Source organism: Miscanthus floridulus, chromosome 1, assembly GCF_019320115.1.
Source record: "Miscanthus floridulus cultivar M001 chromosome 1, ASM1932011v1, whole genome shotgun sequence".
In the NCBI taxonomy this organism is placed as follows: Eukaryota; Viridiplantae; Streptophyta; class Magnoliopsida; order Poales; family Poaceae; genus Miscanthus; species Miscanthus floridulus.
In genome coordinates, this window is record NC_089580.1 from 68,964,605 (window position 1) to 68,987,900 (window position 23,296).

A 23,296-nucleotide genomic window follows, 5' to 3' on the forward strand; every position below is an offset into this window, starting at 1 on the left:
AGGCACGGGGAGGCTCCAACTCTAGGATCTCCATGTCATCGGCGGGCAACGTCTTGGCTTCGGTGACCACGCTAGCCATCTAGATGGAGAGGTCAGTGGCTTTGGCGAGGGTGAGACTCTTTGTCTTGTAGGAGTAGGTGATGGAGAGGTTGGCCCGTAGGGCCAGAACTCCTACAGGTGAAGGCATCTTTAGCACTAGATACGCGTAGTGCGGTATAGCCATGAACTTGGCCAGAGCTGGTCGACCAAGTATGGCGTGGTAGGCGGTGTTGAAATCGGTGACATAGAAGTTGATGTGCTCGACGTGGAAGTTGCATACCGTGCCGAACTGTACTGGTAGGGTGATCTCTCAAAGCGGTTTCGAGGCCCATCTAGGTACCACACCCCAAAAGGAGGAGTCAAAGGGTGTGAGATCTGCTAATTCGAGGCCTAGCTCCTTTAGGGCTCCGATGAAGAGGAGATTTAGAGCGCCCCCACCGTCAATGAGCACTTTTCTAAAAAGCACCTTCTGGATGGTTACGTCGAGGACGAGAGGGAAATGCCCTATGTAGGGAATGTTCGCCCACTGGTCAGCCCTACTGAAGGTGATGGGGACCTTGGACCATGGGCGATAGCTGGGGTTGGTGACGGCGTCCTCTGTAGTGATGGCGAGCATCTGCCGTGCAGTGAGCTTCCATTCTCTTCTGCTCTCGGTGGAGGTGATGCCCTCGAAGATGGTGGCAACCACCTTGACATGGTCTTGGAAGGCATTGTCATTACCCCTAGGTGGTCGGTGACCTCCGGCTCTATCGTTGGCGTCGTCGCCTAGCTTTTTATCCTAGAACTCCTTAGCCAAACCGATGCAGTTCTTCATCTTCTTGTATTGTTCATTGTAGTTGCGCTTGGCGCGAGGTTCATTAACGATAACGATGATGTGGTCTGGGCGATGGTGGTGATTTTGACCAGTCTTGGGTCTGTCTGGCTGATCACGACCGCTGTCACGATGATAACTACAGTCGTTGTGGCAACGGTCGTTGTGGCGGTGGTCATTGAGGTGGTTGTCGTAGCGGCATGTTGGGCGATGAGTGTTCGCATCCTCATTGAAGTGCACCTCGGCTTCCTCGACGTCAGCGTACTGGTTGGCAGTTGTGATCATCTCGCCGATCCCCGTGGGTTGCTTATGGTTGAACTTGGAGCGAAGCTCGTGGTGATGAAGTCCTCGGATGAAGGCGGTGATGACCTCGGCTTCCGTGATATTTGGAATAGAATTCCTCATCTCAGAAAAGCGTCAGATGTAGCTACGAAGGAGCTCGGATGGCTTCTGGTTGATGCGGTTGAGATCATGCTTGGTTCTCGGTCGCATAGACGTAGCTATATAATTGTCGGTGAAGACTTTTTTTAGCTCTTCCCAGGATCCGATGGAGTCCGGGGCAAGGCTAGTAAAATAGTTCATGATGGTTGGCGTGAGCATGATGGGAAGATAGTTCGCCATGACATAGGTGTCTCCTTCAATCAGTGTTTGCCTAAATAGATTAAACAGCCGTCTAAACAGCTAGTAAACGATAAACGGTGGTAAACTGTTTTATTTAGGGGGTAAACAGAAATTAAACGGTTGACCGTTTAAACGGTCAAAAAACGAGAAAATGGCCTAAACGGAACGGAGATAAACAGCATTAAACGGGCTAAACAGCTATTTAAATGGCTGTTTAGGCGAACATGAGGTAAATCTAGTTCAGTTTTATATGGATAAATTTGTATACTTAAGTTTATTACATTTATAAATGTGTACACTTGATATGTTACATGCATAAATATCTATATTTCGTTCTTTTCACATGCATAAATATATATACATACAAAAATAATTGATTTTTACGTGGATAAATATGTATAAATGCTAGAATACTTGATTTTTTACATGCACATATATAATTATATGTATTTTTTTAAAGTACAAAACCGTTTAACTTCGTTTAAACACCGTGTAAACAACCTAAACGCTAAACGAAGGGCGACCGTATAAAGACCGTTTACCGTTTACAAAAACATTGCCTTCAGTGGCGCGAACAGCAGTGGCATAAGCCTATAACCACTGTGTTGGATTCATCCTCCCCTTATAGGGCTTGACCCTAGTGATTTTGAAACCACGGGGCCACTGAAGTGTTTGGAGCGCCCTTGTGAATGCCGGGGGCCCCTCGGGGTTGTCAGCGCCGTCATCTGCAGTGTTGCCACCGGCGAGTGGCTCGAGGGCTGAGTCTAGGTTACCGAACTCTTGCTCGTAGTCCTGGTGGCAGCGTACTTTGTCTTCATGGTGACCGAAGCGGCGTTCATCGATACGTCGTCGTGCATCTTGAAGATAGTTGAGGTGCACCTAAACATCCTGGTCAACCTCCTGGTCATGTTGGCGATGATGTTTGGTGCAGTTGCCCCTAGCTCTACCCAGGAGGGGTTGTCTATCATCATGGTGCTGGTTAGTGAAGCGACTTTGGCGGTGATCGGTTCTTATGGCGACTGATCGATGAATCAAAGTGGTGGAGTATGAAGGTCTCTGATCCTGGTGGATCTCATTGACCTGGCAGTGCACTGCTTTAAGCATGGTGGCAACCTTGGTGAGCTCGAGCGTCTATGGGAGGCGAGCGAGCTTGTTGGTGGCCACTGCCAGATTGGTGCTTAGAGTCTTGAAGACGTCGTGGCTGTCAATGTGGAGGAACTCTACGTCGAGGTTGTGTTGGATTGGTACTCCTTATGAGTCAAGCTGCTGCCCAGCCCTCACAAGGACATTCTTGTTTGCTCGGCATTATGCATGGTTGATGTTCTAGTTCTCATGAGCGGCGTGTTCCTCCTTGGTCTCACCGTTCTGAGGGGGGCTATCGATGCTGATGTTGAAGATCGCACCACCCTAGAAAAGAGGGAGAGGAAGTTGCTCAGTGAAGGTTTCGGCGAGGGTCTCCATAGAGCCTTGGGACTTAGAGTCTGGATTCTCCTTTGGGATGGTCTAGAGGGACGCTCTAGAGCGTCGGCTGATGTGGAGCATGTTGACGGCAGGCAGAGGCTAGTCAGTGATCTGGTCAGCTTAAGGATGGATGTCTCCCACCTAGTCGGCAAATTTGCCCCTTAGGGCATCTTGGAAGGTGGCGGCGGCATTGGCGAGCTCGAAGGATAGAGCCGCAACTTCTAGAGTCTTCCGAGCAGCCTTTGGTAGATCTAGATCGGTGGGTGTTTGGTGCTGGACCAGAGTGTCCAGAGCCGATTCAGCGATGGAGAGGCAATCGGCGAGCTTCAGACCAACCCGATCGATAGATGCGATCAGATCATCATTATTAATTTGCCTCCTCTGGTAGCAAGGAAGTGAGCGGTGAGTCATCGATGAAGGCGACCTCAGAGGCGGTTCTAAGATCGAATCTGCTATCACAGGTGCGAGGCTGATCGGTGTAGAATCAATCTGTGACGGCTCATGGAGCTCTCCGACTCCATCGGTGTTGATGATCCACGAGATCGATCCGACCATGAAGATCTAGCCGAGCTATGGGAGGGATGAAGAGCCTACAGAAAAAGTCATCTTGTTCGATAGGGAAACAACATGCAAGCCCCTACCTAGCGTGCTAACTATCAACAGAATATCATCGGCAGTCCTTCGAGGGGTATCCCACGAAGGTAGATTGATCGGTAGGGGGCGTGAGATCAAGAACAAGAGGGCAATAGACACAAATGAGTTAGACAGTTTTAGGTCATCAGTATGATGTAATACCCTACTTCTGTGGTCTATTAGTTTGTATTAGCTATCGTATAATATTGCGTGAGTTTGGAGGGGTCCCTGCCCGCCATATATAGTCCGAGGAGTAGGGTTACAAGTTGGTTAGATCTAAAAGATAACCAAAAAGTAATAACTGATTACAGGAATCTCGGAATCATACATATCCTAATAGATCTTGTAGTATCTTTAGGGTATCTTCTAGATGTCTTGCGAGAGGCGCTGAGCAGAGTCGTTCCCCGTAAGGCTTTGTCTTGTGGGCTGGGATGCCCCTAGGGGCACAGCCCATGTGGTCTACCATGGGTATCCAGGGTCATACCCCCCACAGTTCTACTATGAGCTAAGTGTTTAAGCATGTGCTTGAGGTTTGAACCGGGCGATTCTGTGGTTGTGAACTAGTGAACTTGGTCGATCTAATGAATCTAGATGAACTTGATTGTTGGGAGAGAGCCCATCCCCTTTTATAGAAGAAGGGGATGGCCTTACAAGTGAGAGAGGGAGTACGTATGCTTCTAAGTCTTATTGCCCACGCTGGTGGGTACAGGATGATGATAGGTGCCCGTAACACTGTTGGATACTGGATGCACGTGGGAGGCTACATCGTTTTGTTTGGGTATGGTAGATGTCAGTACCTGCTATACTATTGATGCCTAGAGGCATGTGAGGAGTTTCACCATATTCACTCGGTACGGTAAATGCCGACGCCTACAACACTGTCGATGTCCAAAGGCATGTGGGGGGCCTTACCATATGGGAGTTAATGGCGCCCACAATACCGTAGAGGAAAAAATGTTGGTGCCTATAACACTATTTATGTCAGGGAGGTTGCAGAATACTGTTTCTGTAGGTGTATAGGGTATAGTCCCTAGTATTGTGGTTTGACTTGTGCGCCTTGCCTTGCTTTCTCCACCCATTCCCTGGTCTTTTCCGAGTGGGCGTCCATGGTCGGTTGATCCGAGTCGACTCTGGTTGTGCCAGTCGGAGAAGGGCAGTGAGCAGGGTCTTTACATACCTCAGTCAGAGACATGAGGTCGGAGTCAGAGGTAGTGCTTTACCAGACCTTCTGGTCGGAGAGACCATACGGAGGTAGGCTTGAGACTAAAACAGGTGCTCCGGTCGGAGAGGTGGGCCAAAGTCGGAAGGTGGGTGTCATTCCCCCTCGGCCAAACCTTCTAGTTGGTGATTGGATTGCCCTTCTGGCCTATCGTTCAGATACTTGGGCCAGCCCACGAGTTGCGTGTTTGTCTGCTTGGGCCGAGCCTTTGTTAGGAAGCTGGTTTGTGAGGGACCTCGGGTTTATGAACCCCACATTAAGGTTGCAGTCTATGGGTCAAAAGGGCAGGTGCGAAAAAGAAAGGATAAAAAACAAAGCTATGCTAGGGTAAAAATAAGGAACGGATGGGACAAGGTTCCCCTTACGAAGTGATTCCATCACAAAACAAAATTGAAGTATTCATGAATACAAAAAATTGTTCATACGGGGGCTCCCCCATGAATTTATCTTTTACATATACCGACTGCTTCTACTCTAAATTCTATTATGGCCGCCCATTGGCATCGGCTGACGGCATGGTCGACGAGGATAAGGGTTGCTCGCTTTCTGATGGGATGACGTTTAGCTCGGTCAGAGGTGGGACAACGCTCATTTTCAACCTAGTCTCCACTCCATCCGCAGGTTGGACGACGTCTTCCTAGCACATGCCTTATCCATGCTCGAATGGCGAGCCTCCATCACCCACTATGTGGAGACTTGATGGCAACCATCTGTGCGTATGGTACCAAGCTCTCCCCAAGCACATGGATTGCATCCACACTCTAGGCCTCTGTGTACCCTCTGTAGATGGCGGTGAAGTCTAGGTCTAGGTGGTGCATCGCTACTAAGGTTAGCACCCTTGACGTCCTATAGAATATCTTGCCAGAGATGAGCGCCCAAACTTCATTTGGGACCTTTGCTAGCTGGACGGCGGGCATACTGGTGCTCGGCGCTAACCCAAACACCTTGGAAATGACCACCTGGGCGACGTTGCGAATCTAGTCTGGCTCCTCCTCGACAGCACATCGCTCTTCAAGGGACATTGCTAGCACCTCCATGCTTCGACCGATCGCCATCTTGGCTATCTCCAGCTCTCGCTCTAGAGAATCATCTTTTCCACCCAGTTCTAGAAAAAGGACAACAAGTTCAGAAGCAAAGGAAAGAAAAAACCAAGGCATCAACCAAAGGTAGAACAGATACATACCAAGGCGAGTGCTTTTGAGGATGGAGAGTCCTTCCTCTTGCTAGGTCACCTTCTCGAGCAGTCGAGCATTTGACTCCTCCGCCCCAAGCACCTGCCCCTAGAGCGTAAGCACTTCTTGATTAGCCTCTGACCAGGACTTGCGCTATATCTCTAGAGCCTCCAAGGACTTTTGGAGCGCTGTCTCGGTCTCCACTAGGTGAACCTTCGCAGCATCGAGTCCCCACTCGGCAGTAGTCGCCCGTTCTACTGCAAGTAGTGTCGGGGACCTAATACCGGGGTGCCCCAAAAGGTGGAACCAATAACCGTCGAACATGAAAAACTTCTGGACACATAAGGGCGCCGTTTCATCCCTCGTTCGGGTAAACAGGAGTTTGGTTCCGCCTCGGCCAATGCCTTTGGGAGATAACTCTGCCTCGCCCAAGGGCTCAAGGTTAATCTCCATCTCGCTCAACGCCATTGGGACAGGCTCGGTCTCGCTCGAGGGCTCAAGGTTAATCTCCATCTCGCCCGACGCCATTGGGATAGGCTCGGTCTCACCCGAGGGCCAAGGGATAAACTCCGTCTCACCCAACGCCTTGAAGACAGGCTCGGTCTCGCCCAAGGGCCAAGGGATAAACTCCGTCTCGCCCGACGCCTTGAAGGCGGGCTTGGTCTCACCCGAGGGCTGAGGGATAGGTTCCGCCTCGCCCGACCCCAGAGGGGTGAGGTTGGTCTCACCCGAGAGATAGGAATTGGTCTCCGTTTCGCCCGACGGCAAGGAACGAGTCTCACCCTGCTCCATATCTAAAGATTGGATTCATCCTCCCTGACAACTTCTCCCCATTCCCTCGAGATAATAAGTATAGGGCAAGACAAGACGTTTGGGTCAACCGTGGTTCCAAGGACCATACCCTGTGCCTTGGCAGGAAAAGTACTACCAGGGGATGACAGGACAGGTGCTTTAGACCCTTTCGGGCGCCGCAGAGCCTGAAAGGTTGTATAGGTGCGTGCTCCTCGCCCTATAGAGTTGTAGGCGCCACCTTCAGCCCTGGGACACGCAACCCAACGAAGACATATGACAACCGCTACGCTCCAGAAAAGGACTTAATATCTCCACGCACGACGGACATTCCATCATCATACTATGGACCCAAGGGAGCAGCACCCACTTCCCAACCCCTCAGGTCTACCAAGTCAGAAGGCCTTGACCACGTCGTCGCTCCGGACCCTGACCCCTCATCCCTCCGATGAAGACTCACAGGAACCAGAAGGCGTGCGAAGCAAGGCTGGGAGAGGCCAATAAGTCAAAACCACAGTACTACAGCCCACGCCCTACGCTGGGCAGCATTCTGTAATCAACCTGACATTCTACAGAGACATCAACAGTATTGTAGGCGCCTATCTTCCTTCGCACTCACCAGTATGAAGGAGGAGGATTGGGTAGACGTGAGCCACAAGACTAAGTAGAATATACATCCTAAACCCTGGCCCTTGTAAAAGCCACCCCCTTCCTCTATAAAAGGGGATGCGCTTCCTCCATCAAGGGGACAGACTCTTAAGACCAAAACGAGACCACGCACTCATACACATAGTCAAGCGGCTACGAACCTCTTGACCTCCTTTCAACCCTTCCATCAGAGACTTGGGACCAGTCCCGCTCTCGATCGTTCGTACCCCTTACTACAGACCGTTCATGGTGCTAATAACACAAGCAGCAGCAAACTGGACGTAGGGACATTCGGCCCGAACCAGTATAAATCTTGTGTCCTTTAGCGCACCATCTGAGCCTAACGCGCATTACTATAAATTTACTTGCTGGTGCTTGTACGAAACACCGACAGTTGGCACGCCAGGTAGGGGACTTGCGTGTTCCAAATTAGGCCTCGGATGTCCACCCACACAATCACCTGGGCCCCGAGCACACATGTCCATTTCGGCGACCTAGATTTCATCATCACACTAGGAGGAGAGCTGGCGTTGACTCACTCAGCCGCCCCATCTCCCCCTTCCATCAACCTCGGCCGTCTTAGGCTTGAGGGCCCACCGGGCAACTCGCGGGGAGTCCCATTGTAACACCCTAGGTGTTTGGCTTCCACATAATTGCATGTCATTTCATAAACATATGCATCATCTATGTCATCATGCCATTTGTCACTGAAACATGCATATGCAACATTCGCATATTCTGTTTGTTCATACTTTCTTACTTATGAATGGTAGTAGTGCAACATATGAATGCAACATTAATTTCTCATACCTAGAAACATGGCACCATGGTAGGAATGTGGCAAGTTAAGCTTGCAACAAAAGTCATGCAACATATGAAACATTGCATTGCAACATATGAGTGAATTGCTTGTTTTAGTTGCTTTATCACATGTGATCGTTAGAAGTGGTATACCAATTTGGTAAAGTGGTTGATCATGGTCTATTACACCTTAACTACACTTAGGTTACTTGTTGGAACATTGTTCATGTAGAGCAAAATGACCAAAATGCCCTCAAGTGAAGGTTTGACCAGAATTGACCCTTGGGGTGTCACTGTTTGACTGATTCAAAAGACCAACTTAGAAACCTTGCATGACTTAAAAGTTGTATCTAATTTATTAAGAAACAAAAGTTGTTTTATGGCCAACTCATGAAAATGTGTGGAACATGGTCAAACATGGCCCACAAGTCAGAATTTCTTGCTGATTTCGTACTTAGAATTTTTCCTAAGTCTTTTTGTGTTTTGCAGTTTCGTGTACCCAACTGTTTCACCTTGTATCTCCCTAACAGAGCCAAACCAGCTTGAGCTCCTATAACAAGAGTTGTAGTTCACATATGGATGATCAACTTTGTTAACTATGGCATAGTCTAGATCATCACGGATTAGGAGATAACCACCGTTAAACCTGTGTTGTCAGTCATCATCGATGAACCCAGAATCGCCGTTTTCTGAAAATGTTCAGTGACCGTCATGGCCGACCGGTTCAAAAAGCTGATGCCACGTGGCGCCACTTGTCGCCGCTCGCCTGAGCGTGGAGGCCATGCGCTATGGGCGCCCTGGCACGGCCAGCTGCGTCTTGAAGCCACCCTGCGCCTGCCCGACGCACTCGCCCGCCCCTGTTCGCATTTCTCCACCTCCCACAGCGCAGCGCCAAGCCACCAAAGCCGCCTGCCATTGCCGCCGGAACTTCGCCCTCGCCTAGCTCCCACGTCTTGGCAAAAACGCATTGCCCAGCTCACCCAGAGCCCCGCCGTGATCCCCTCTCCCTTTTCCACCATGCTTACGAGTCAATCGTGCATCGGTAAGGGCCAATCGCCGATTTTTCCCCACCACCGCCTTGTTGGACCTCGCCGGAGTTAGCACTCCATGTGGCCAGCTCTCCTCGCATCCTCCCATTCCTTCCTCTATCTCGCGCTAGGCCATAGGAACACTGCCGAAGCTCGTCGAGTGAGCCACTAGGGCCATGACGCCGTAAGCTCGCCGGAGCCGGTCCTGCCGTGGTCGCGCGCCACCGTGCTAGTCACCATCCCCCCCTTTGCTGCGTCATTGCTGCAATGGTTGGTTCCTCTAGGTCCGCTAGGGTGAGGCAAACACGTAGGCACCATTGGTCTCGCTGGAGAAGCCACCGACGGCGAGTCCTGCCATCGTCTTCCTCCTTCCCCTGCTTCTCTCTGACGCGCGGGCCTCCTTGTCAGCCGCTGTGGCTGAGGCGGGAGCCCAGCGTGGGCCGCGTCGTTGGCTGGGCTGCGCTAGCACGCGCTTCACGGGACACCGTGTCCTTCAGGCCGGCCCAACAGCTGTAGATTGTTTTCTTATTTGTTTTGTTTTTATTATTTCACAGATTTGTGTGATATTCAAAAATAGGTATTTCCTAGTATATAGATCCAAATGTTCTGGTTCTAATTTTGTTGAGTTCCTAGTATTGTCTAGTATTTAATAAAAATATTATATGAGCACATGTTTTAGAAATTCTGGATAAATTAAATAGGACTTTGAAATGTGTTTTTGGATACATGCAAACTTGTTTGAATTTTATCTTAAGTTTTTGTGGTTCAAAAATTATGAAATTTTGTGGATAATCTATGCTTGCTTAGTAGAAGCTCTGGTTAAAATTTCAGAGCTAGTTCATATATAGTTTTTGAGTTATAGAATTTCTTTTTATCAATGGATGGATCTTGTGTGAATTTTCATAATTTTTCTATAGATCCAGTGTAGGTAAAATTTGGTGAGTAAGGTTCTTATGCTAGAATGATGCTAGGAAAAATGAGAAATCTGTTGCTTGACACTTTTCATTAGGGTTTCCTAATTATGCTAAAAATGGACATACCACTTGTTATTTTGGATACAGCAAGTTCTGCTTGCTCAATGGCTTTGAAATTTGTATGGTAGTCTATGTGAAGCATGAGATAGCTAGTGTAATTTTTGTAGATTTTTATGAATAGTTTTACTATATATTGCTTTAATCACCTAATTAACTAAATAAATTGGAAAAGGATATTAAATAATTTATTTAGAAGTTAGCACTATACTTTCTAGTGTTCCTCTGGTATGCGCAACAAGTTAGTAAGCTTGGTTTGGTCAAATTAGGCTTTTGCATCATCGTTAAATAAATAAGTTAGTAACCCTGCCATTCTGGACAAATTCTAGGTTTACGGAATTTCGAGTTAGTTAACGTAAGTATCATGCTGTGATGTTTACAATTGTTTTGTAGAGAATTTCATAGCTTTCCAGAATGTCCTCATACAAGTCATTCGAAATTGTAGAACTCTGGTTGTGATTGAATTAAGGGACTACTTGTATGCATACGAAGCTTTAAATGTTAAATTATGTATACCGTTACTATTTCTAAGTTTATGGTAATGTTCTTAGGTGTTAGGCCTTTAACTGAAGATGAGCAGCTTTACCTTAGGTTATGCAAGTTAGGTAAGTTGATCTTGTTCTTCAAGTTAAGATTAGATACATGTTTTAAAGTGATTTGAATAGAGCTATTATTAATCGGTAAATGAGTGTCCAGTGATGTTTCGTTAAACACTTACTGTGATTCATTCATCATGAGCATTATGTCATTCCTTATGCATCCATGATATTTATCTTGTGCATCAGCATGCAATAGGTGTTCCGGAGGGAGTTATGCTGCTGGAATTCGAGTCAGTGCTTCTGGAGGAGCAGCAGCAAGCTCAGGAGCAGGAGGTGCAGGCCCCCGAAGGAGTCAACGAAGAAGTTCTTGAGTGCCCCGATCACCAACCTTCATCTTTTCTGAAAGGCAAGCCTCGGAGCATTCTAAGACTCCTATGTTTTCAAAATGGTTACTTTAAGTATCTTTATTTATTGATGCATTAAGTGATAGGAATTGGATGCGAACACTTGTTGCATATATATCTCTTCCTTGGCCAGTATACGTACCCTAAATCCTATTTAGGTCCAGGAGCAAATCAAAGCTTAGCCATGCTTAGACCAATAAAAGTCAGGTGATTTCCTGTCACCTGCATATTAGAAAAATGTCTAGTCATGGTTGGCTATAATTTCTATCGTGGAGAATAACCATGTGTTAATAATGAATTGTGACCGGGCGGGAGGTCGATAGAGAAGCAACAAGGCAAGGAGGTCTTGGTTGTGGATCTATCCCCATCTGTGTCGGTTAAGGACCGATTCGCTGTACGTCCTCATGTCATGTTGAACGCATGCCTATCACTTAGTTGGCCGGATAACTCGTTCTGACCACAAAGCCGAGTAGCTCAACTTAGGCCGGAAGACCGAGAAGTGAAAGTGCGCACCCTCGCGGTAGTAAGGATGTGCGGGGAGCTATTGGCGTAAGTCCGAGGTGAGATTGACCACCTAGCAGAGTGGACTCCCTGAGGGTGCGGTGCTGCTCAGAGCCGCGATTCCTAAGATGTACCAAAGGTGACCTAAGGCTGCCTTCGCGAGGTATGCCTGGGTTTGTGTTAGGAATACCCCTCCAGCTGGATAGGAATCGATTTGAATCATCGTCTCTCCCGGATAGTGAGAACTTGACTGAGCAGCGGCAACGTAGATGTACTTAATTGAACTTGATGGTTAAATCGATGATGATGATGATACAACATTATACCGAATATGGTTACTAATGTTTGGAGTTAATCAATTGCTTGCTCTAGTACAGGTGCTAATCTAGTTGATAGGTTAATATTGTTAAATTGCTGCTTACTCATAAATCAAATTATGTTCTCGTATCACTAAAGCTTTTATGCAAAATGGTTGTCAAGCTAGATCCACCGATAAAACCTTGCATAATCCTTGGTGTCATTTATTTTTGGTTTTCGATGGGTAAGTCTAGCTGAGTACCTTCTCATACTCAGGGTTTATTTCCTCCTTGTTGCAGATGACGTGCTCTATAACGGCTTCTGCAAGTATTGTCTCCACCCTACGGGGGATGAAGACTAGATCATGGGCATGATCATCTATGTTATCTTATCTTACTGCTTTTGCTGGATATAACTATGGTACTGGCTTGTATTTGAACTAAGTGTGTGTGATGGTGTTAAACTACTTTGCTTCCGCTATTTGTGAACTCGTTTTGTAATAACTATGTGTACTCTGATGTATGTGGTACTTATGAACTACTTGTGAAATGGATGTAACATGTGGCTTGTTATGTTGAATTACTGTGATCTTGGTTGTATACAAGTTGGTTTGAAATCCTTCGTGGTTTCAGTTGACTATCGGGTTTATATGGGTTCAAGTATGACGGTTTGATCACTCCGGTGATTGCTTTTGTACTTGTGCTCTTATAAATTGATAGGTTCTGTTACAGCCGTCACCAAGGGAGGCCTCTCACAATGCCACCCTGTGTTCGGAAGGGTCCGTACAGAGCACCTCGACAGCATTTCCATTCGGTCTCTGCAATGCTACGGCAACTGCTGGCTGCCTTCTGGCGCTACGTATGGTTCAAGCACCCACGGATATCGAGTTTGTGGGGGCGATTGAGCAGGATACGGAAACCCTCTATGGGCTCCTCAACGAGGAACCAGGATCATTATCTAGCTTGGATTCCAGTAGGGGGAGCCACCACCCTTCTCGGGAATGCTTCATGACATAGACCCCCGAGGGTCACGTCGAAAGTGTCTCCGGGGAAGAGGTCACCCCCACAAACAACCCTGACGGTGGATCCAGGGATGAGACGGCAGCCCCATCTCACCTAAGGATGGAGCAGCTGAGGGCCCGTTAGCAAGAGATCGATGAGGCCGGGCAAGGGCTCGTCCGGGAGTACACGGACATCAATCACGAGATTGAACACCGCAGAGACAGGGGGCGCGCACGCGCCACGGCCCGCACCATACACCAAAGGATCCTCACCGATGATGGGGCCCTTCCTCACTTCGCCCGAGACAGTCAGAACATCGCCGCAGCAACCACCTTGCTGCATGGCCTTCCAGAGGCCACGATGTCTGAGGATCGCCGCGCCCGCCGAGAAATTCGCACGTTGCTCGAACGGGCGGCGGCGCAGCAGGCGGAAAGTTTGTTGTCCCGACGACGTGAACTTGACACCAGCCAGCGCGCGCCCTTAGTACGTCCCACCAAAGATGCATCCGTCCACCAAACACCGCTAGGTGGCAGGCAGCCCTCTACCGTCCCAGTGCATCAACGCCTCGGCCGTGACCGTGACGTACACAGCATCATCAATGCTCGGAGACACGCCCATGGCGACAATGGAGAAGCAGCATGCCGCGGCTACCATCCCCGACGTGGCGGACGCTATGACAGCAATGAGGACCAAAGCCCGAGCCCCAGCCTACCAGGCCCTCAGGCCTTCAGTCGACACATCCTCAACGCTGTGTTCCCCCTAAGGTATCGACCGCCTACCAACATTCCTAAATATTCTGGTGAAACAAATCCTAGGCTTTGGCTCGAAGATTATCAGCTTGCATGTCAGGCCAGTGATGTGAGTGATGACAACTTCATTATTCGCAATCTCCCGCTGTTCTTAGCCGATTCAGCGCGAGCATGGCTGGAGCACCTGCCGTCCAATGCTATTCAAAGTTGGGCGGATCTGATGGAGATCTTCGTGGGTAACTTCCAGGGCACGTACAAATGCCCTGGAAACCCATGGGACCTCAAGAACTGCCACCAGAAGGCCGATGAAACCCTCCGCGGGTACATCCGGCGTTTCTCTCGATAGTGCAATGAGCTCCCGAACGTCGCCGACGCCGACGTGATAGGAGCCTTTCTGTCTAGGACAACCTACGAATCCCTGGTCCACAAGCTAGGATGCAGGGGCCCGTGGACTACCAAGGAACTCCTAGACATCACCACCAGTCACACCTCTGGAGAGGAGGCGATCGGAGCCATCTTTGATCGCTCCGACAGAAAGACAAGGCGGAACGAGGACATCGGCGAAGGCGCCTCCAACCGTCCCGCCAAAGGGAAAAATAAGAAGCAATGGCGCAACAACTCGCTCGCGGCCGCTGCCGACCGCAAAGGTGGCCAAAAGCCCGCGGAGGGCACTCCGAACCACTTCGAGAAAATGCTCGAGGGGCCATGTCCGAACCACGCCTTCCCAGCCAAGCATCTATACAAAGATTGCGGCCTTATGCGCAAATACTTGGCCGGGGGACTTAACAAGGGGGAGCAGGGGAAGGAGCCTATCCCCACCACTGACGACATAGAGGAGAAGGACGACACCTTTCCAATGCCAACCGGCACTCTCATGATCTTTGGAGGATCAACAGCCTAGGACTCTAGGCGCCGCCAGAAGGTCGCACGTCGTGAGGTCTATACCGTCGGATCGGCCACGCCAGCTTTTCTCCGGTGGTTGGAATCCGCCATAACCTTCGACTAGACCGACCATCCGGATGCCATCCCACACCTGGGAAGGTACCCGCTCGTTGTTGATCCAATCGTCAGTCCAAAGTGGCTCACCAAAGTACTGATGGATGGAGGCAGCGGCCTCAACATCATGTATGCCAAGACGCTCGATGAGATGGGCGTCGACCGAATGAACCTCCGTCCCATCCGGGCACCTTTCCATGGTGTTGTGCCTGGAAGGCAGGCCGTGCCACTAGGGCAGATCGACTTGCCTATCACTTTTGGGGATCGGTCCAATTACCAGACTGAGACCCTCACCTTCGATGTAGTGGGGTTCCTGAGGACTTTCCACGCCATCCTGGGGCAACCATGCTACACGAAGTTCATGGCCGTACCCAATTACATGTACCTGAAGCAGAAGATGCTAGGCCCCCACGGGGTCATCACCATCGGCACCTCCTTCCAGCGCGCTTACAAGTGCGAGGTCAAATGCTGCGGACACGCATCCGCAGTCATCACATCCGAAGAGCTCGTCACCCTCAGGAAGGAGGTCATTGAAGGGACACCCGACGCAAAGAAGTCATCCGGATCATTCGAATCGGCAGAAGGCCCCAGGGACGTCCTCTTGGATCCCAGTAGCACCGAGGGCAAAAAAGTCTGTATCAGGACCACGCTCTCCTCCGAATAGGAAAGCGCGCTCGTTGACTTCCTCCGCGCCAACAAGGACATCTTTGCGTGGAAACCCTCGAATATGCCGGGCATCCCAAGGGAGGTCGCCGAGCATACTCTCCAAATCCTCCTGGGCTCCAAGCCAGTGAAACAATGCCTACACCGCTTCTATGAGGAGAAACGTAGGGCCATTAGCGAGGAGATAGCCAAACTACTGGCCGCAAGATTCATTAAGGAAGTATACCACCCAGAGTGGTTAGCAAATCCTATTCTTGTCCGAAAAAAGAGCAGGAAATGGAGAATGTGAGTCGATTATACCGGCCTCAACAAAGCATGTCCAAAGGATCCATTTCCTTTGCCACGAATAGACCAAATAGTCGATTCCACCTCGGGGTGCGAAACCCTCTACTTCCTTGACGCATACTCCGGCTACCATCAAATCACGATGAAAGAGTCCGACCAGCTCGTGACATCTTTTATCATGCCCTTTGGATCATTTTGCTACATTTCAATGCCATTCGGTCTGAAGAATGCTGGGGCAACGTACTAGCGCTGTATGCTTAATTGCTTCGGAGACCTCATTGGGCGAACCATTGAGGCCTATGTTGACGACATCGTAGTCAAATCCAAGCGAGCTGACCACCTTGTCGCCGACCTTGAATGAACCTTTGCGAAACTCTGGGCAAACGACATCAAACTCAATCCCGAAAAATGTGTTTTTGGGGTCCCGAGGTGCATGCTGCTCGGCTTCATCGTCTACGAGCATGGCATCGAAGCCAACCTAGAGAAAATATCAGCCATCACAAGGATGGGCCCAATCCAAAACATAAAGGGGGTTCAGCGGATCACAGGGTGCCTTGCCGCCCTCAGCCAATTCATTTCATGCCTCGGCGAATGAGGACTCCCCCTTTATCGACTCCTAAAGAAAACCGACCGCTTTGAGTGGACAGCCGAGGCTTAGGAGGCGCTTGACATGGTTAAATAATTTTTAACTAAGTCGCCGGTCCTAGTTCCTCCATGCGACGGAGAATCTCTCCTACTATATATATCGGCCACCACCCAAGTGGTTAGCTCCACCTTAATAGTAGAGCGAGAGGAAGAGGGGCACGCCTTCAGGGTGCAGCGCCCTATATATTTCATCAGCGAGGTGTTATCCGACTCCAAAACCCGCTACTCCCAAATCCAGAAACTCCTCTACACCGTCCTCATCACCAAAAGGAAGCTACGCCACTACTTCGAGTCGCACCCCATGACAGTAGTGACATCGTTCCCCCTCAGTGAGGTTGTTCGTAGCCATGACGCTACGGGAAGAACCGTAAAGTGGGCACTCGAGCTGATGGATCAGGGCATTTCTTATGCCCCCCGAACAGCGATCAAATCTCAGACACTAGCTGACTTCATCGCAGAGTGGACCGAGGTCCAGATGCCACCAGCAGCCATCGATCGGGAGTACTAGACAATGTACTTCAATGGATCGCTGATGAAGAAGGGCGCTGGAGCAGGACTAGTCTTTGTATCCCCCTCGGGGTCCACATGAGGTACATGGTTCGGCTTCATTTCCCTTCATCAAACAATACTACAGAATACGAAGCGCTCATCAATGGCCTACGAATCGCCATCGAACTGGGCATCTGATGCCTCGACGTCAGGGGTGACTCTCAGCTAGTCGTCAACCAGGTCATGAAAGAGTCATGCTGCCATGACACCAAGATGGAGGCATACTATCAAGAGGTCCGACATCTAGAGGACAAATTCGATGGCCTCAAACTCAATCACATCCCCAGGCGCCTCAATGAAGCGGCCAACACGCTCGCAAAAGCAGCATCCGGCCGAGAGCCAGTCCCAACAGACGTCTTTGCCAGTGACCAACACAAACCCTCGGTACGCTACATGGGGCCAGAACAAGCCGACGATGGCCCTTCTATTCCGACCCCTGGGGCCAATCCGCCAACTGCTCCGCCCGACCCCAAGGTCATGGAGCTTGGAGAGGACCCAATAGTGGAGTCCGACCCTCCCGATGACTGGAGAACGCTTTACCTCGACTACCACCTCCACGACATACTACCGGCAGACAAGACGAAAGCCCGATGGCTCGCACGATGCGCCAAGTCCTTCATTCTTGTAGAGGGCAAACTCTACAAATGAAGTCACATCAGAATTCTGCAACTCTGTATCCCTGGCGAACAGGGAAAACTCCTGCTAGGTGACATCCACGGTGGAGTATGCGGTCATCATGCCGCACCAAGAACCTTGGTTGGGAATGCTTTCCAACAAGGTTTCTACTGGCCCACCGCGGTAGCCGATGCCGAGCAAATTGTACGCACCTGCGAAGGGTGCCAATACTACGCTCGACAAACACACCTCCCGGCCCAGGCTCTCCAGATGATCCCCATCATGTGGCCCTTTGCGGTCTAGGGGCTCGACCTGGTTGGGCCACTCAAAAAGGCGCCCAGGGGCTTTACCCACCTGCTTGTCACCATAGACAAGTTTACAAAATGAATTGAAGCTCGACCAATATCCACAATCAAATCCGAGCAAGCTGTGCTGTTCTTTCTCGACATCATCCATCACTTTGGAGTACCAAACTCCATCATCACAGACAACGGCACGCAGTTCACCGGTAGGAAATTCGTTCAATTCTGTGATGAACAACACATCCGAATCGATTGGGCAGCCGTTGTGCACCCCCGGACGAACGGGAAGGTCGAGCGCGCAAACGGCATGCTTCTTCAAGGCCTCAAACCCAGAATTTTCAACCGGTTGAACAAGTTCAGCGCGCATTGGCTCGCTGAGCTCCTGGCTATGCTCTAGAGCCTAAGGACAACTCCTAGTCGGGCCACCGGCTACACACCTTTCTTCATGGTCTATGGTTCCGAGGCCATTCTCCCAACAGACCTCGACTACGGAGCACCAAGAATCAGAGCATATGATGAATAGGGAGCCAAGGCATCTCACCAAGATGCCATGGACCAGCTGGATGAAGCCTGTGACATCACCCTCCTCCGTTCAACTAAGTACTAGCAAGCGTTGCGGTAGTACCACGGCCGACGGGTGCGGGGTCGAGCCTTCAACATCGAAGACCTCGTCCTCCGTCTTGTGCAGAGCAACAAGGACCGCCACAAACTCTCCCTGCCCTGGGAAGGGCCCTACGTCATCATGGAAATACTTTGCCCAGGCGCCTACCGGTTGAAAACCATCAAAGGCGAGGTCTTCACCAACGCCTAGAACAATGAGCAGCTACGTCGCTTTTATCCTTAAAATAAGCATACACTCTTCCTTATCAGTTTTTGTCATAATAATACCCCGATCCTTAGTGACTTCCGACCCCTGCAAATAGCGAGGGGTCAGACCTCACTCGAGGGCTGGCATGAGATCGTAACATATGACATATGTAATACAAGTATTACGCTTGCAAAAAATTTCTATGTTATACTTACAAACATTCTCTAAGTTTTCCATTCGCCTCATAAACGAGTCCCGAGGGCTAAGATCTTGGGAACCAATTCTGAATACAACTGGTAAGACAGCGAGACACCCACACCCCAGCGGCTGCAACCTCTTTGCTCACCAGTTCAATCAGAATTAGTTCACCCACATTCCTAGCTTCTTATGACTTAGACCATGAGAAGAGTCGGAAAGCACTAAAATCATTCCTACAAAAAGGAGAGAAGATAAAAATTGCTTGCCATAAGCAAAGGATGTAATTTTGTTCATTTTTTGCACAAATTCGTCACTTACAAAGCGATTTCATTACAAAAAGGAACAATATACTTATAAATTCAGAGGACTGTTTGCTCGGGGGCTTCCCCACAAAGTTATTTCATTACAGTATCTATTTAGCTCTACTACAAGTACTACTGCGGTCGCCGTGCCATGCTCTCCATTGGCAACGCCTAGGGCATGTACATGGGTCAGCTCGTCTACTGTGGTCACCGCGCCACGCTCTCCATCGGTGATGCCCAGGGCATGTACACGGGCTAGCTCGTCTACTGTGGTCGCCGTGCCACGCTCTTCATCGGTGACATCCCGATATCCCACCGCTTCGCTGGATCCTCGAAGGCGCCACCATCTGCGACGTCTCCGCCGGAGCGTCCGGGGACTATGCCATCGTCGTCAGCCGCAACCTCGACAACAATGCCACCACCAAGGTGTTTGGGGACTACGCCATCATCCCCAGCCATAACCTTGACAACGGCATATGGGCAGGAAACGCCTCCTACCAAAGGAGGAGCATAGCAGACGACAGCGCAGTCGACGACGTACGACGCCCACCGGTGCCTCTTCTCCTTCGACAGCAGCAACTCCTCAGCAAGGGCAGTACACACCATCTCATCTACGTTGGATAACCTCCGGCTCGACATCACACGCCAGACTCACGAGCAAATTTGTGAGTTCTCTCTCTCTCTAGCATTACTCTTCCACACTCAGGAATTGCCGTGACGCACGGACATGTTTGGCGGAAAGGAAGAAGAAGGAGAGATAGCAACTCGGAGGCAGAAGAGGAGGTGGGATGAGAACTCCTCTCCCCCTCCCTATTTAAAGAGGAGGCGCGGTAGCTAAGGAAAGGCGAAAGGTTGGACGAAAAACCCTCTCCCTTCCCTTCTTTAAATACAAAATCAATGCTGATTGATATCTGAGGGGATGCGCCGAAACTGACGGGACGCACCCTGGTTGACGAGGTGTCCCTCTTTTGTCAAACTAAGCACTGCCTGGGTATGGCCCACTACTGACCCACTCCGGACGTGGCAATTAAGGCGCCCACGTAGGCAGACAGCCCTTCACCTCCCCATGCAGGACCACGGACAATCCGATGACAGGACCTTTTGGATCTCCTAGGCCGGCCGTTCGGCCCAGAAGACATGACGAACGAACGTCCAAAGAAAGATAAGCCTCTCAGCTTTCTTACTTTATGCGTTAAAATTCATTCACGAGTTTCCGACCCCATCAAATGGCGGGGACACGAACATCACTCAGGGGCTGCCGAGGATGACTACCAGTTTAGACATCCTCTTCACCCAACCCCTCTGTATGCTTGAAACTAGGAGTATGGAATACGGGCATAGAACTTTGAGTAAAACTAGACAAACTGGCAAACCCTATGCCTCGGTGGCTATGGTGTTTTCGTTCACCAGAAAAACCATGCTCAAACACCCCTCGCGTCTCTGACTTCAACGTCTGCCTTCTCAAGAAGGGTTCGGAGGGGTCCGCCTACAGAGTCTCTCCCAAAGGAGAAGTTGTCAGGTTCCCTAAGTTAATTAAACGGCTTGGATCGCCACCGAGACACGAAAAACAAAGAATAGCAATTCTTATGCAGGTTACTCCAACCTCATCGTGAACATCAGGGTCCGAACCCCGCGCGGACACATTTGTTAAGAGCCTTTCCTCACTCATACCACCAAGGTAACGTTGCCGACCCCGCCTTCGTTTCGATTATATTATACGTAGGCAAAACATCCCAACGCTTCATGTCGCATCACGAAACGGCCGTCGCCTCATTCGATATAGGCGACCACAGGCCGAGGTTCGAAGGTCGGCCCACGAAGGGCTCGAGGCTGCCTCATACCGAACAGAGCCAGGGAGAGATAACTGAGACAAGCCCTAGTAGCCCTGCCTGACCCCACTCAGAAGCAGACAGGGATGTCTCGACCTTCTCTCATTCAATTCTAACCCCGAGCCAAACCCACAGAATCTCCATCGAGGAGAGGCCATTGGGCCCCCTGAGCTTGTCGAACGACTTAGGCATCTGTCGGGAGGCGGGTTAAGAAGTTGTGGAGTGCCACCAGAGGGCTCTACCGACCCCATCAGCAAATGATGGACCCAGATTCCACATGAACATACCCGTTAGTGAGCTCGTTGAGCGCGACACTCGAGCCATCGAGGCAAGTGTCATTCACTCAGCCCCTCCGATTGCGAAAACCGAGGACGGGGTAACACGCAAATAACGGCCGACCCCTATTAGACCCTAACAAGGCTCGGGGGCTCGAGCCAAACAATACAGGGACACAGGTTCAAAGGCCCCACCTTGCTGAGCCCATAGAGTCCCCAGTTGGGGATTTCTGTTGGAAGACAGGGCGAGGAATATTGCGATGACTTCCATGGACTTCGTCGACCCTGTCACCAAAACCACAGTTCCAATCTCTAGTAACCCCCGACCCCAGCAAATGCAGGGGGTCGGACCTTACTTGGGGGCTGGTTAAGGTACGGCTACCTCCTTTCTTTCTTTCGGAACAATCTCCTTGTATTATAACCAGCGGCATAATTCAGGGGAATAGATTGGTAAGATCGTAAAAAATCAAACAAAACGAAATTACGACGCAAAATCACAAAAAGCGTCCAGACTCGAAAAATACCGACACTTGTCCACATATTACACATAAGTTGTTCTCAAAATTGTTCGACTAATTACTCCTGTGGAGGGAGAACCATCTCTTTCAGATTGTCTGCCAGGTTCTTCGAAAGGGGAGCAACCATCTTCTCCATTTCCTCTAGCTCTTCATCCTCGTAGGTGGACGAGAAGCCTTCGCTCATCACCTTCAGGTTTATTTCCTTCTTGTAATGGGCATGGGCGACGGTGAAGGCCTGGGTAATCCTGGAGTGAAAGGCACTCTCCTCAAGCTGGCCCACCCGAGCCGTGATACCTGTGACACGAGCCGCGAGCGGGCTGGTCTCCACCGGCTCTGTCACATTCAGGGCATTAAGGACCACCCCGACCACAGCTTGTAGAAGATCGTGATCATCGCTCTCAACCTGAAGGGCCCTTCGCGCATAGGCAGCCTCTTTTTCTAGCTTGGTGGAGACATTCTCAGCTCTCAACCTTTGGTTCACCGTGTCACCGAGCTCCACCCGGAGAGAGCGGACCACCGCGACATCCTCGTCCATCTTCTACTGGAGGGTCGTGGCCCTACTCTCGGCCTCCCGCCGAAGTTCCCACTCCATCTCCAGCTCCTTTAGGACTTCACTGGCCTTCTCATTAACCACGGCATTCCTCTACAGCAGCTCATCTCGCTCTTTTTGGAGCCTAGCAATCTCCTCCCCATCCAGCTTAGACCTCACCGATAGATCCTCGAACATCCCGTGGGCCTCCTCCACGTCCTGACGCGCCTAGGCCTCCCGCTCCTAGGCGGTAGCAAGCTGGGCGGCCATGTCTGCTCGTAGCCGGGCCTCCTCGAAAAGGCAATCCCTCTTCGCCTTCTGCTCATGGAGAAATTGGGACTTTTTCTGGCTACGAGCAACAAGAATCTGAAGAGGAAGAAGACTAGTATCAGAAAAGCGAAAACACAAAAACATGCGCAGAAAGAAGAAAGCCCAGCAAATACCTGAGTAGTAGGAATAACAATCTCACGGAGGGCTCCTCTAGCCTAGTCCAGGGTGTTCGGCATGGTCGAGATCCCAATGTCAAGACCCTCCCGCTCCATGCTCTCGGAATGATCATTGAGCGAGAAAAGGGCTGACGTCGGGTCCTGAGCAGCCATCCACTGGAGCGGCGGCTCCCCCCGTGCGGGGGAGCGTTCTCCTCCCAACAAAGGGGCCGGGGGTGGCTCCCTCCTAACCCTATGTGGCACCACTACCATGCTCGAGGATCCTCTGACTGGATCCTCTTCCATCTGGGCCACTTCGAGCACCACGGGCGGATCCACCTGGGCCCCCGGTGGCGCGGATTGCACTATGCCCTCATGCGCTACCACGGCCGTACCTGGCTAGTCTAGGCTTGGTGCAGTCACGACCGCCTCCACCGGTGGTATACGGCCCTCGGCCGGCTGTACCATGTCCGCCATGAAGGAAGCCGCCAGCTCGGTAACCTCCGCAGGCGTGGGCGCCACCATAGACGCCGTCGGGTCAGCCAACGCGGCCCCGATGTCGGCATCACTCCTGCCCAAAATAGGGGTGATGGCAGGCGACACCATCTGTCCC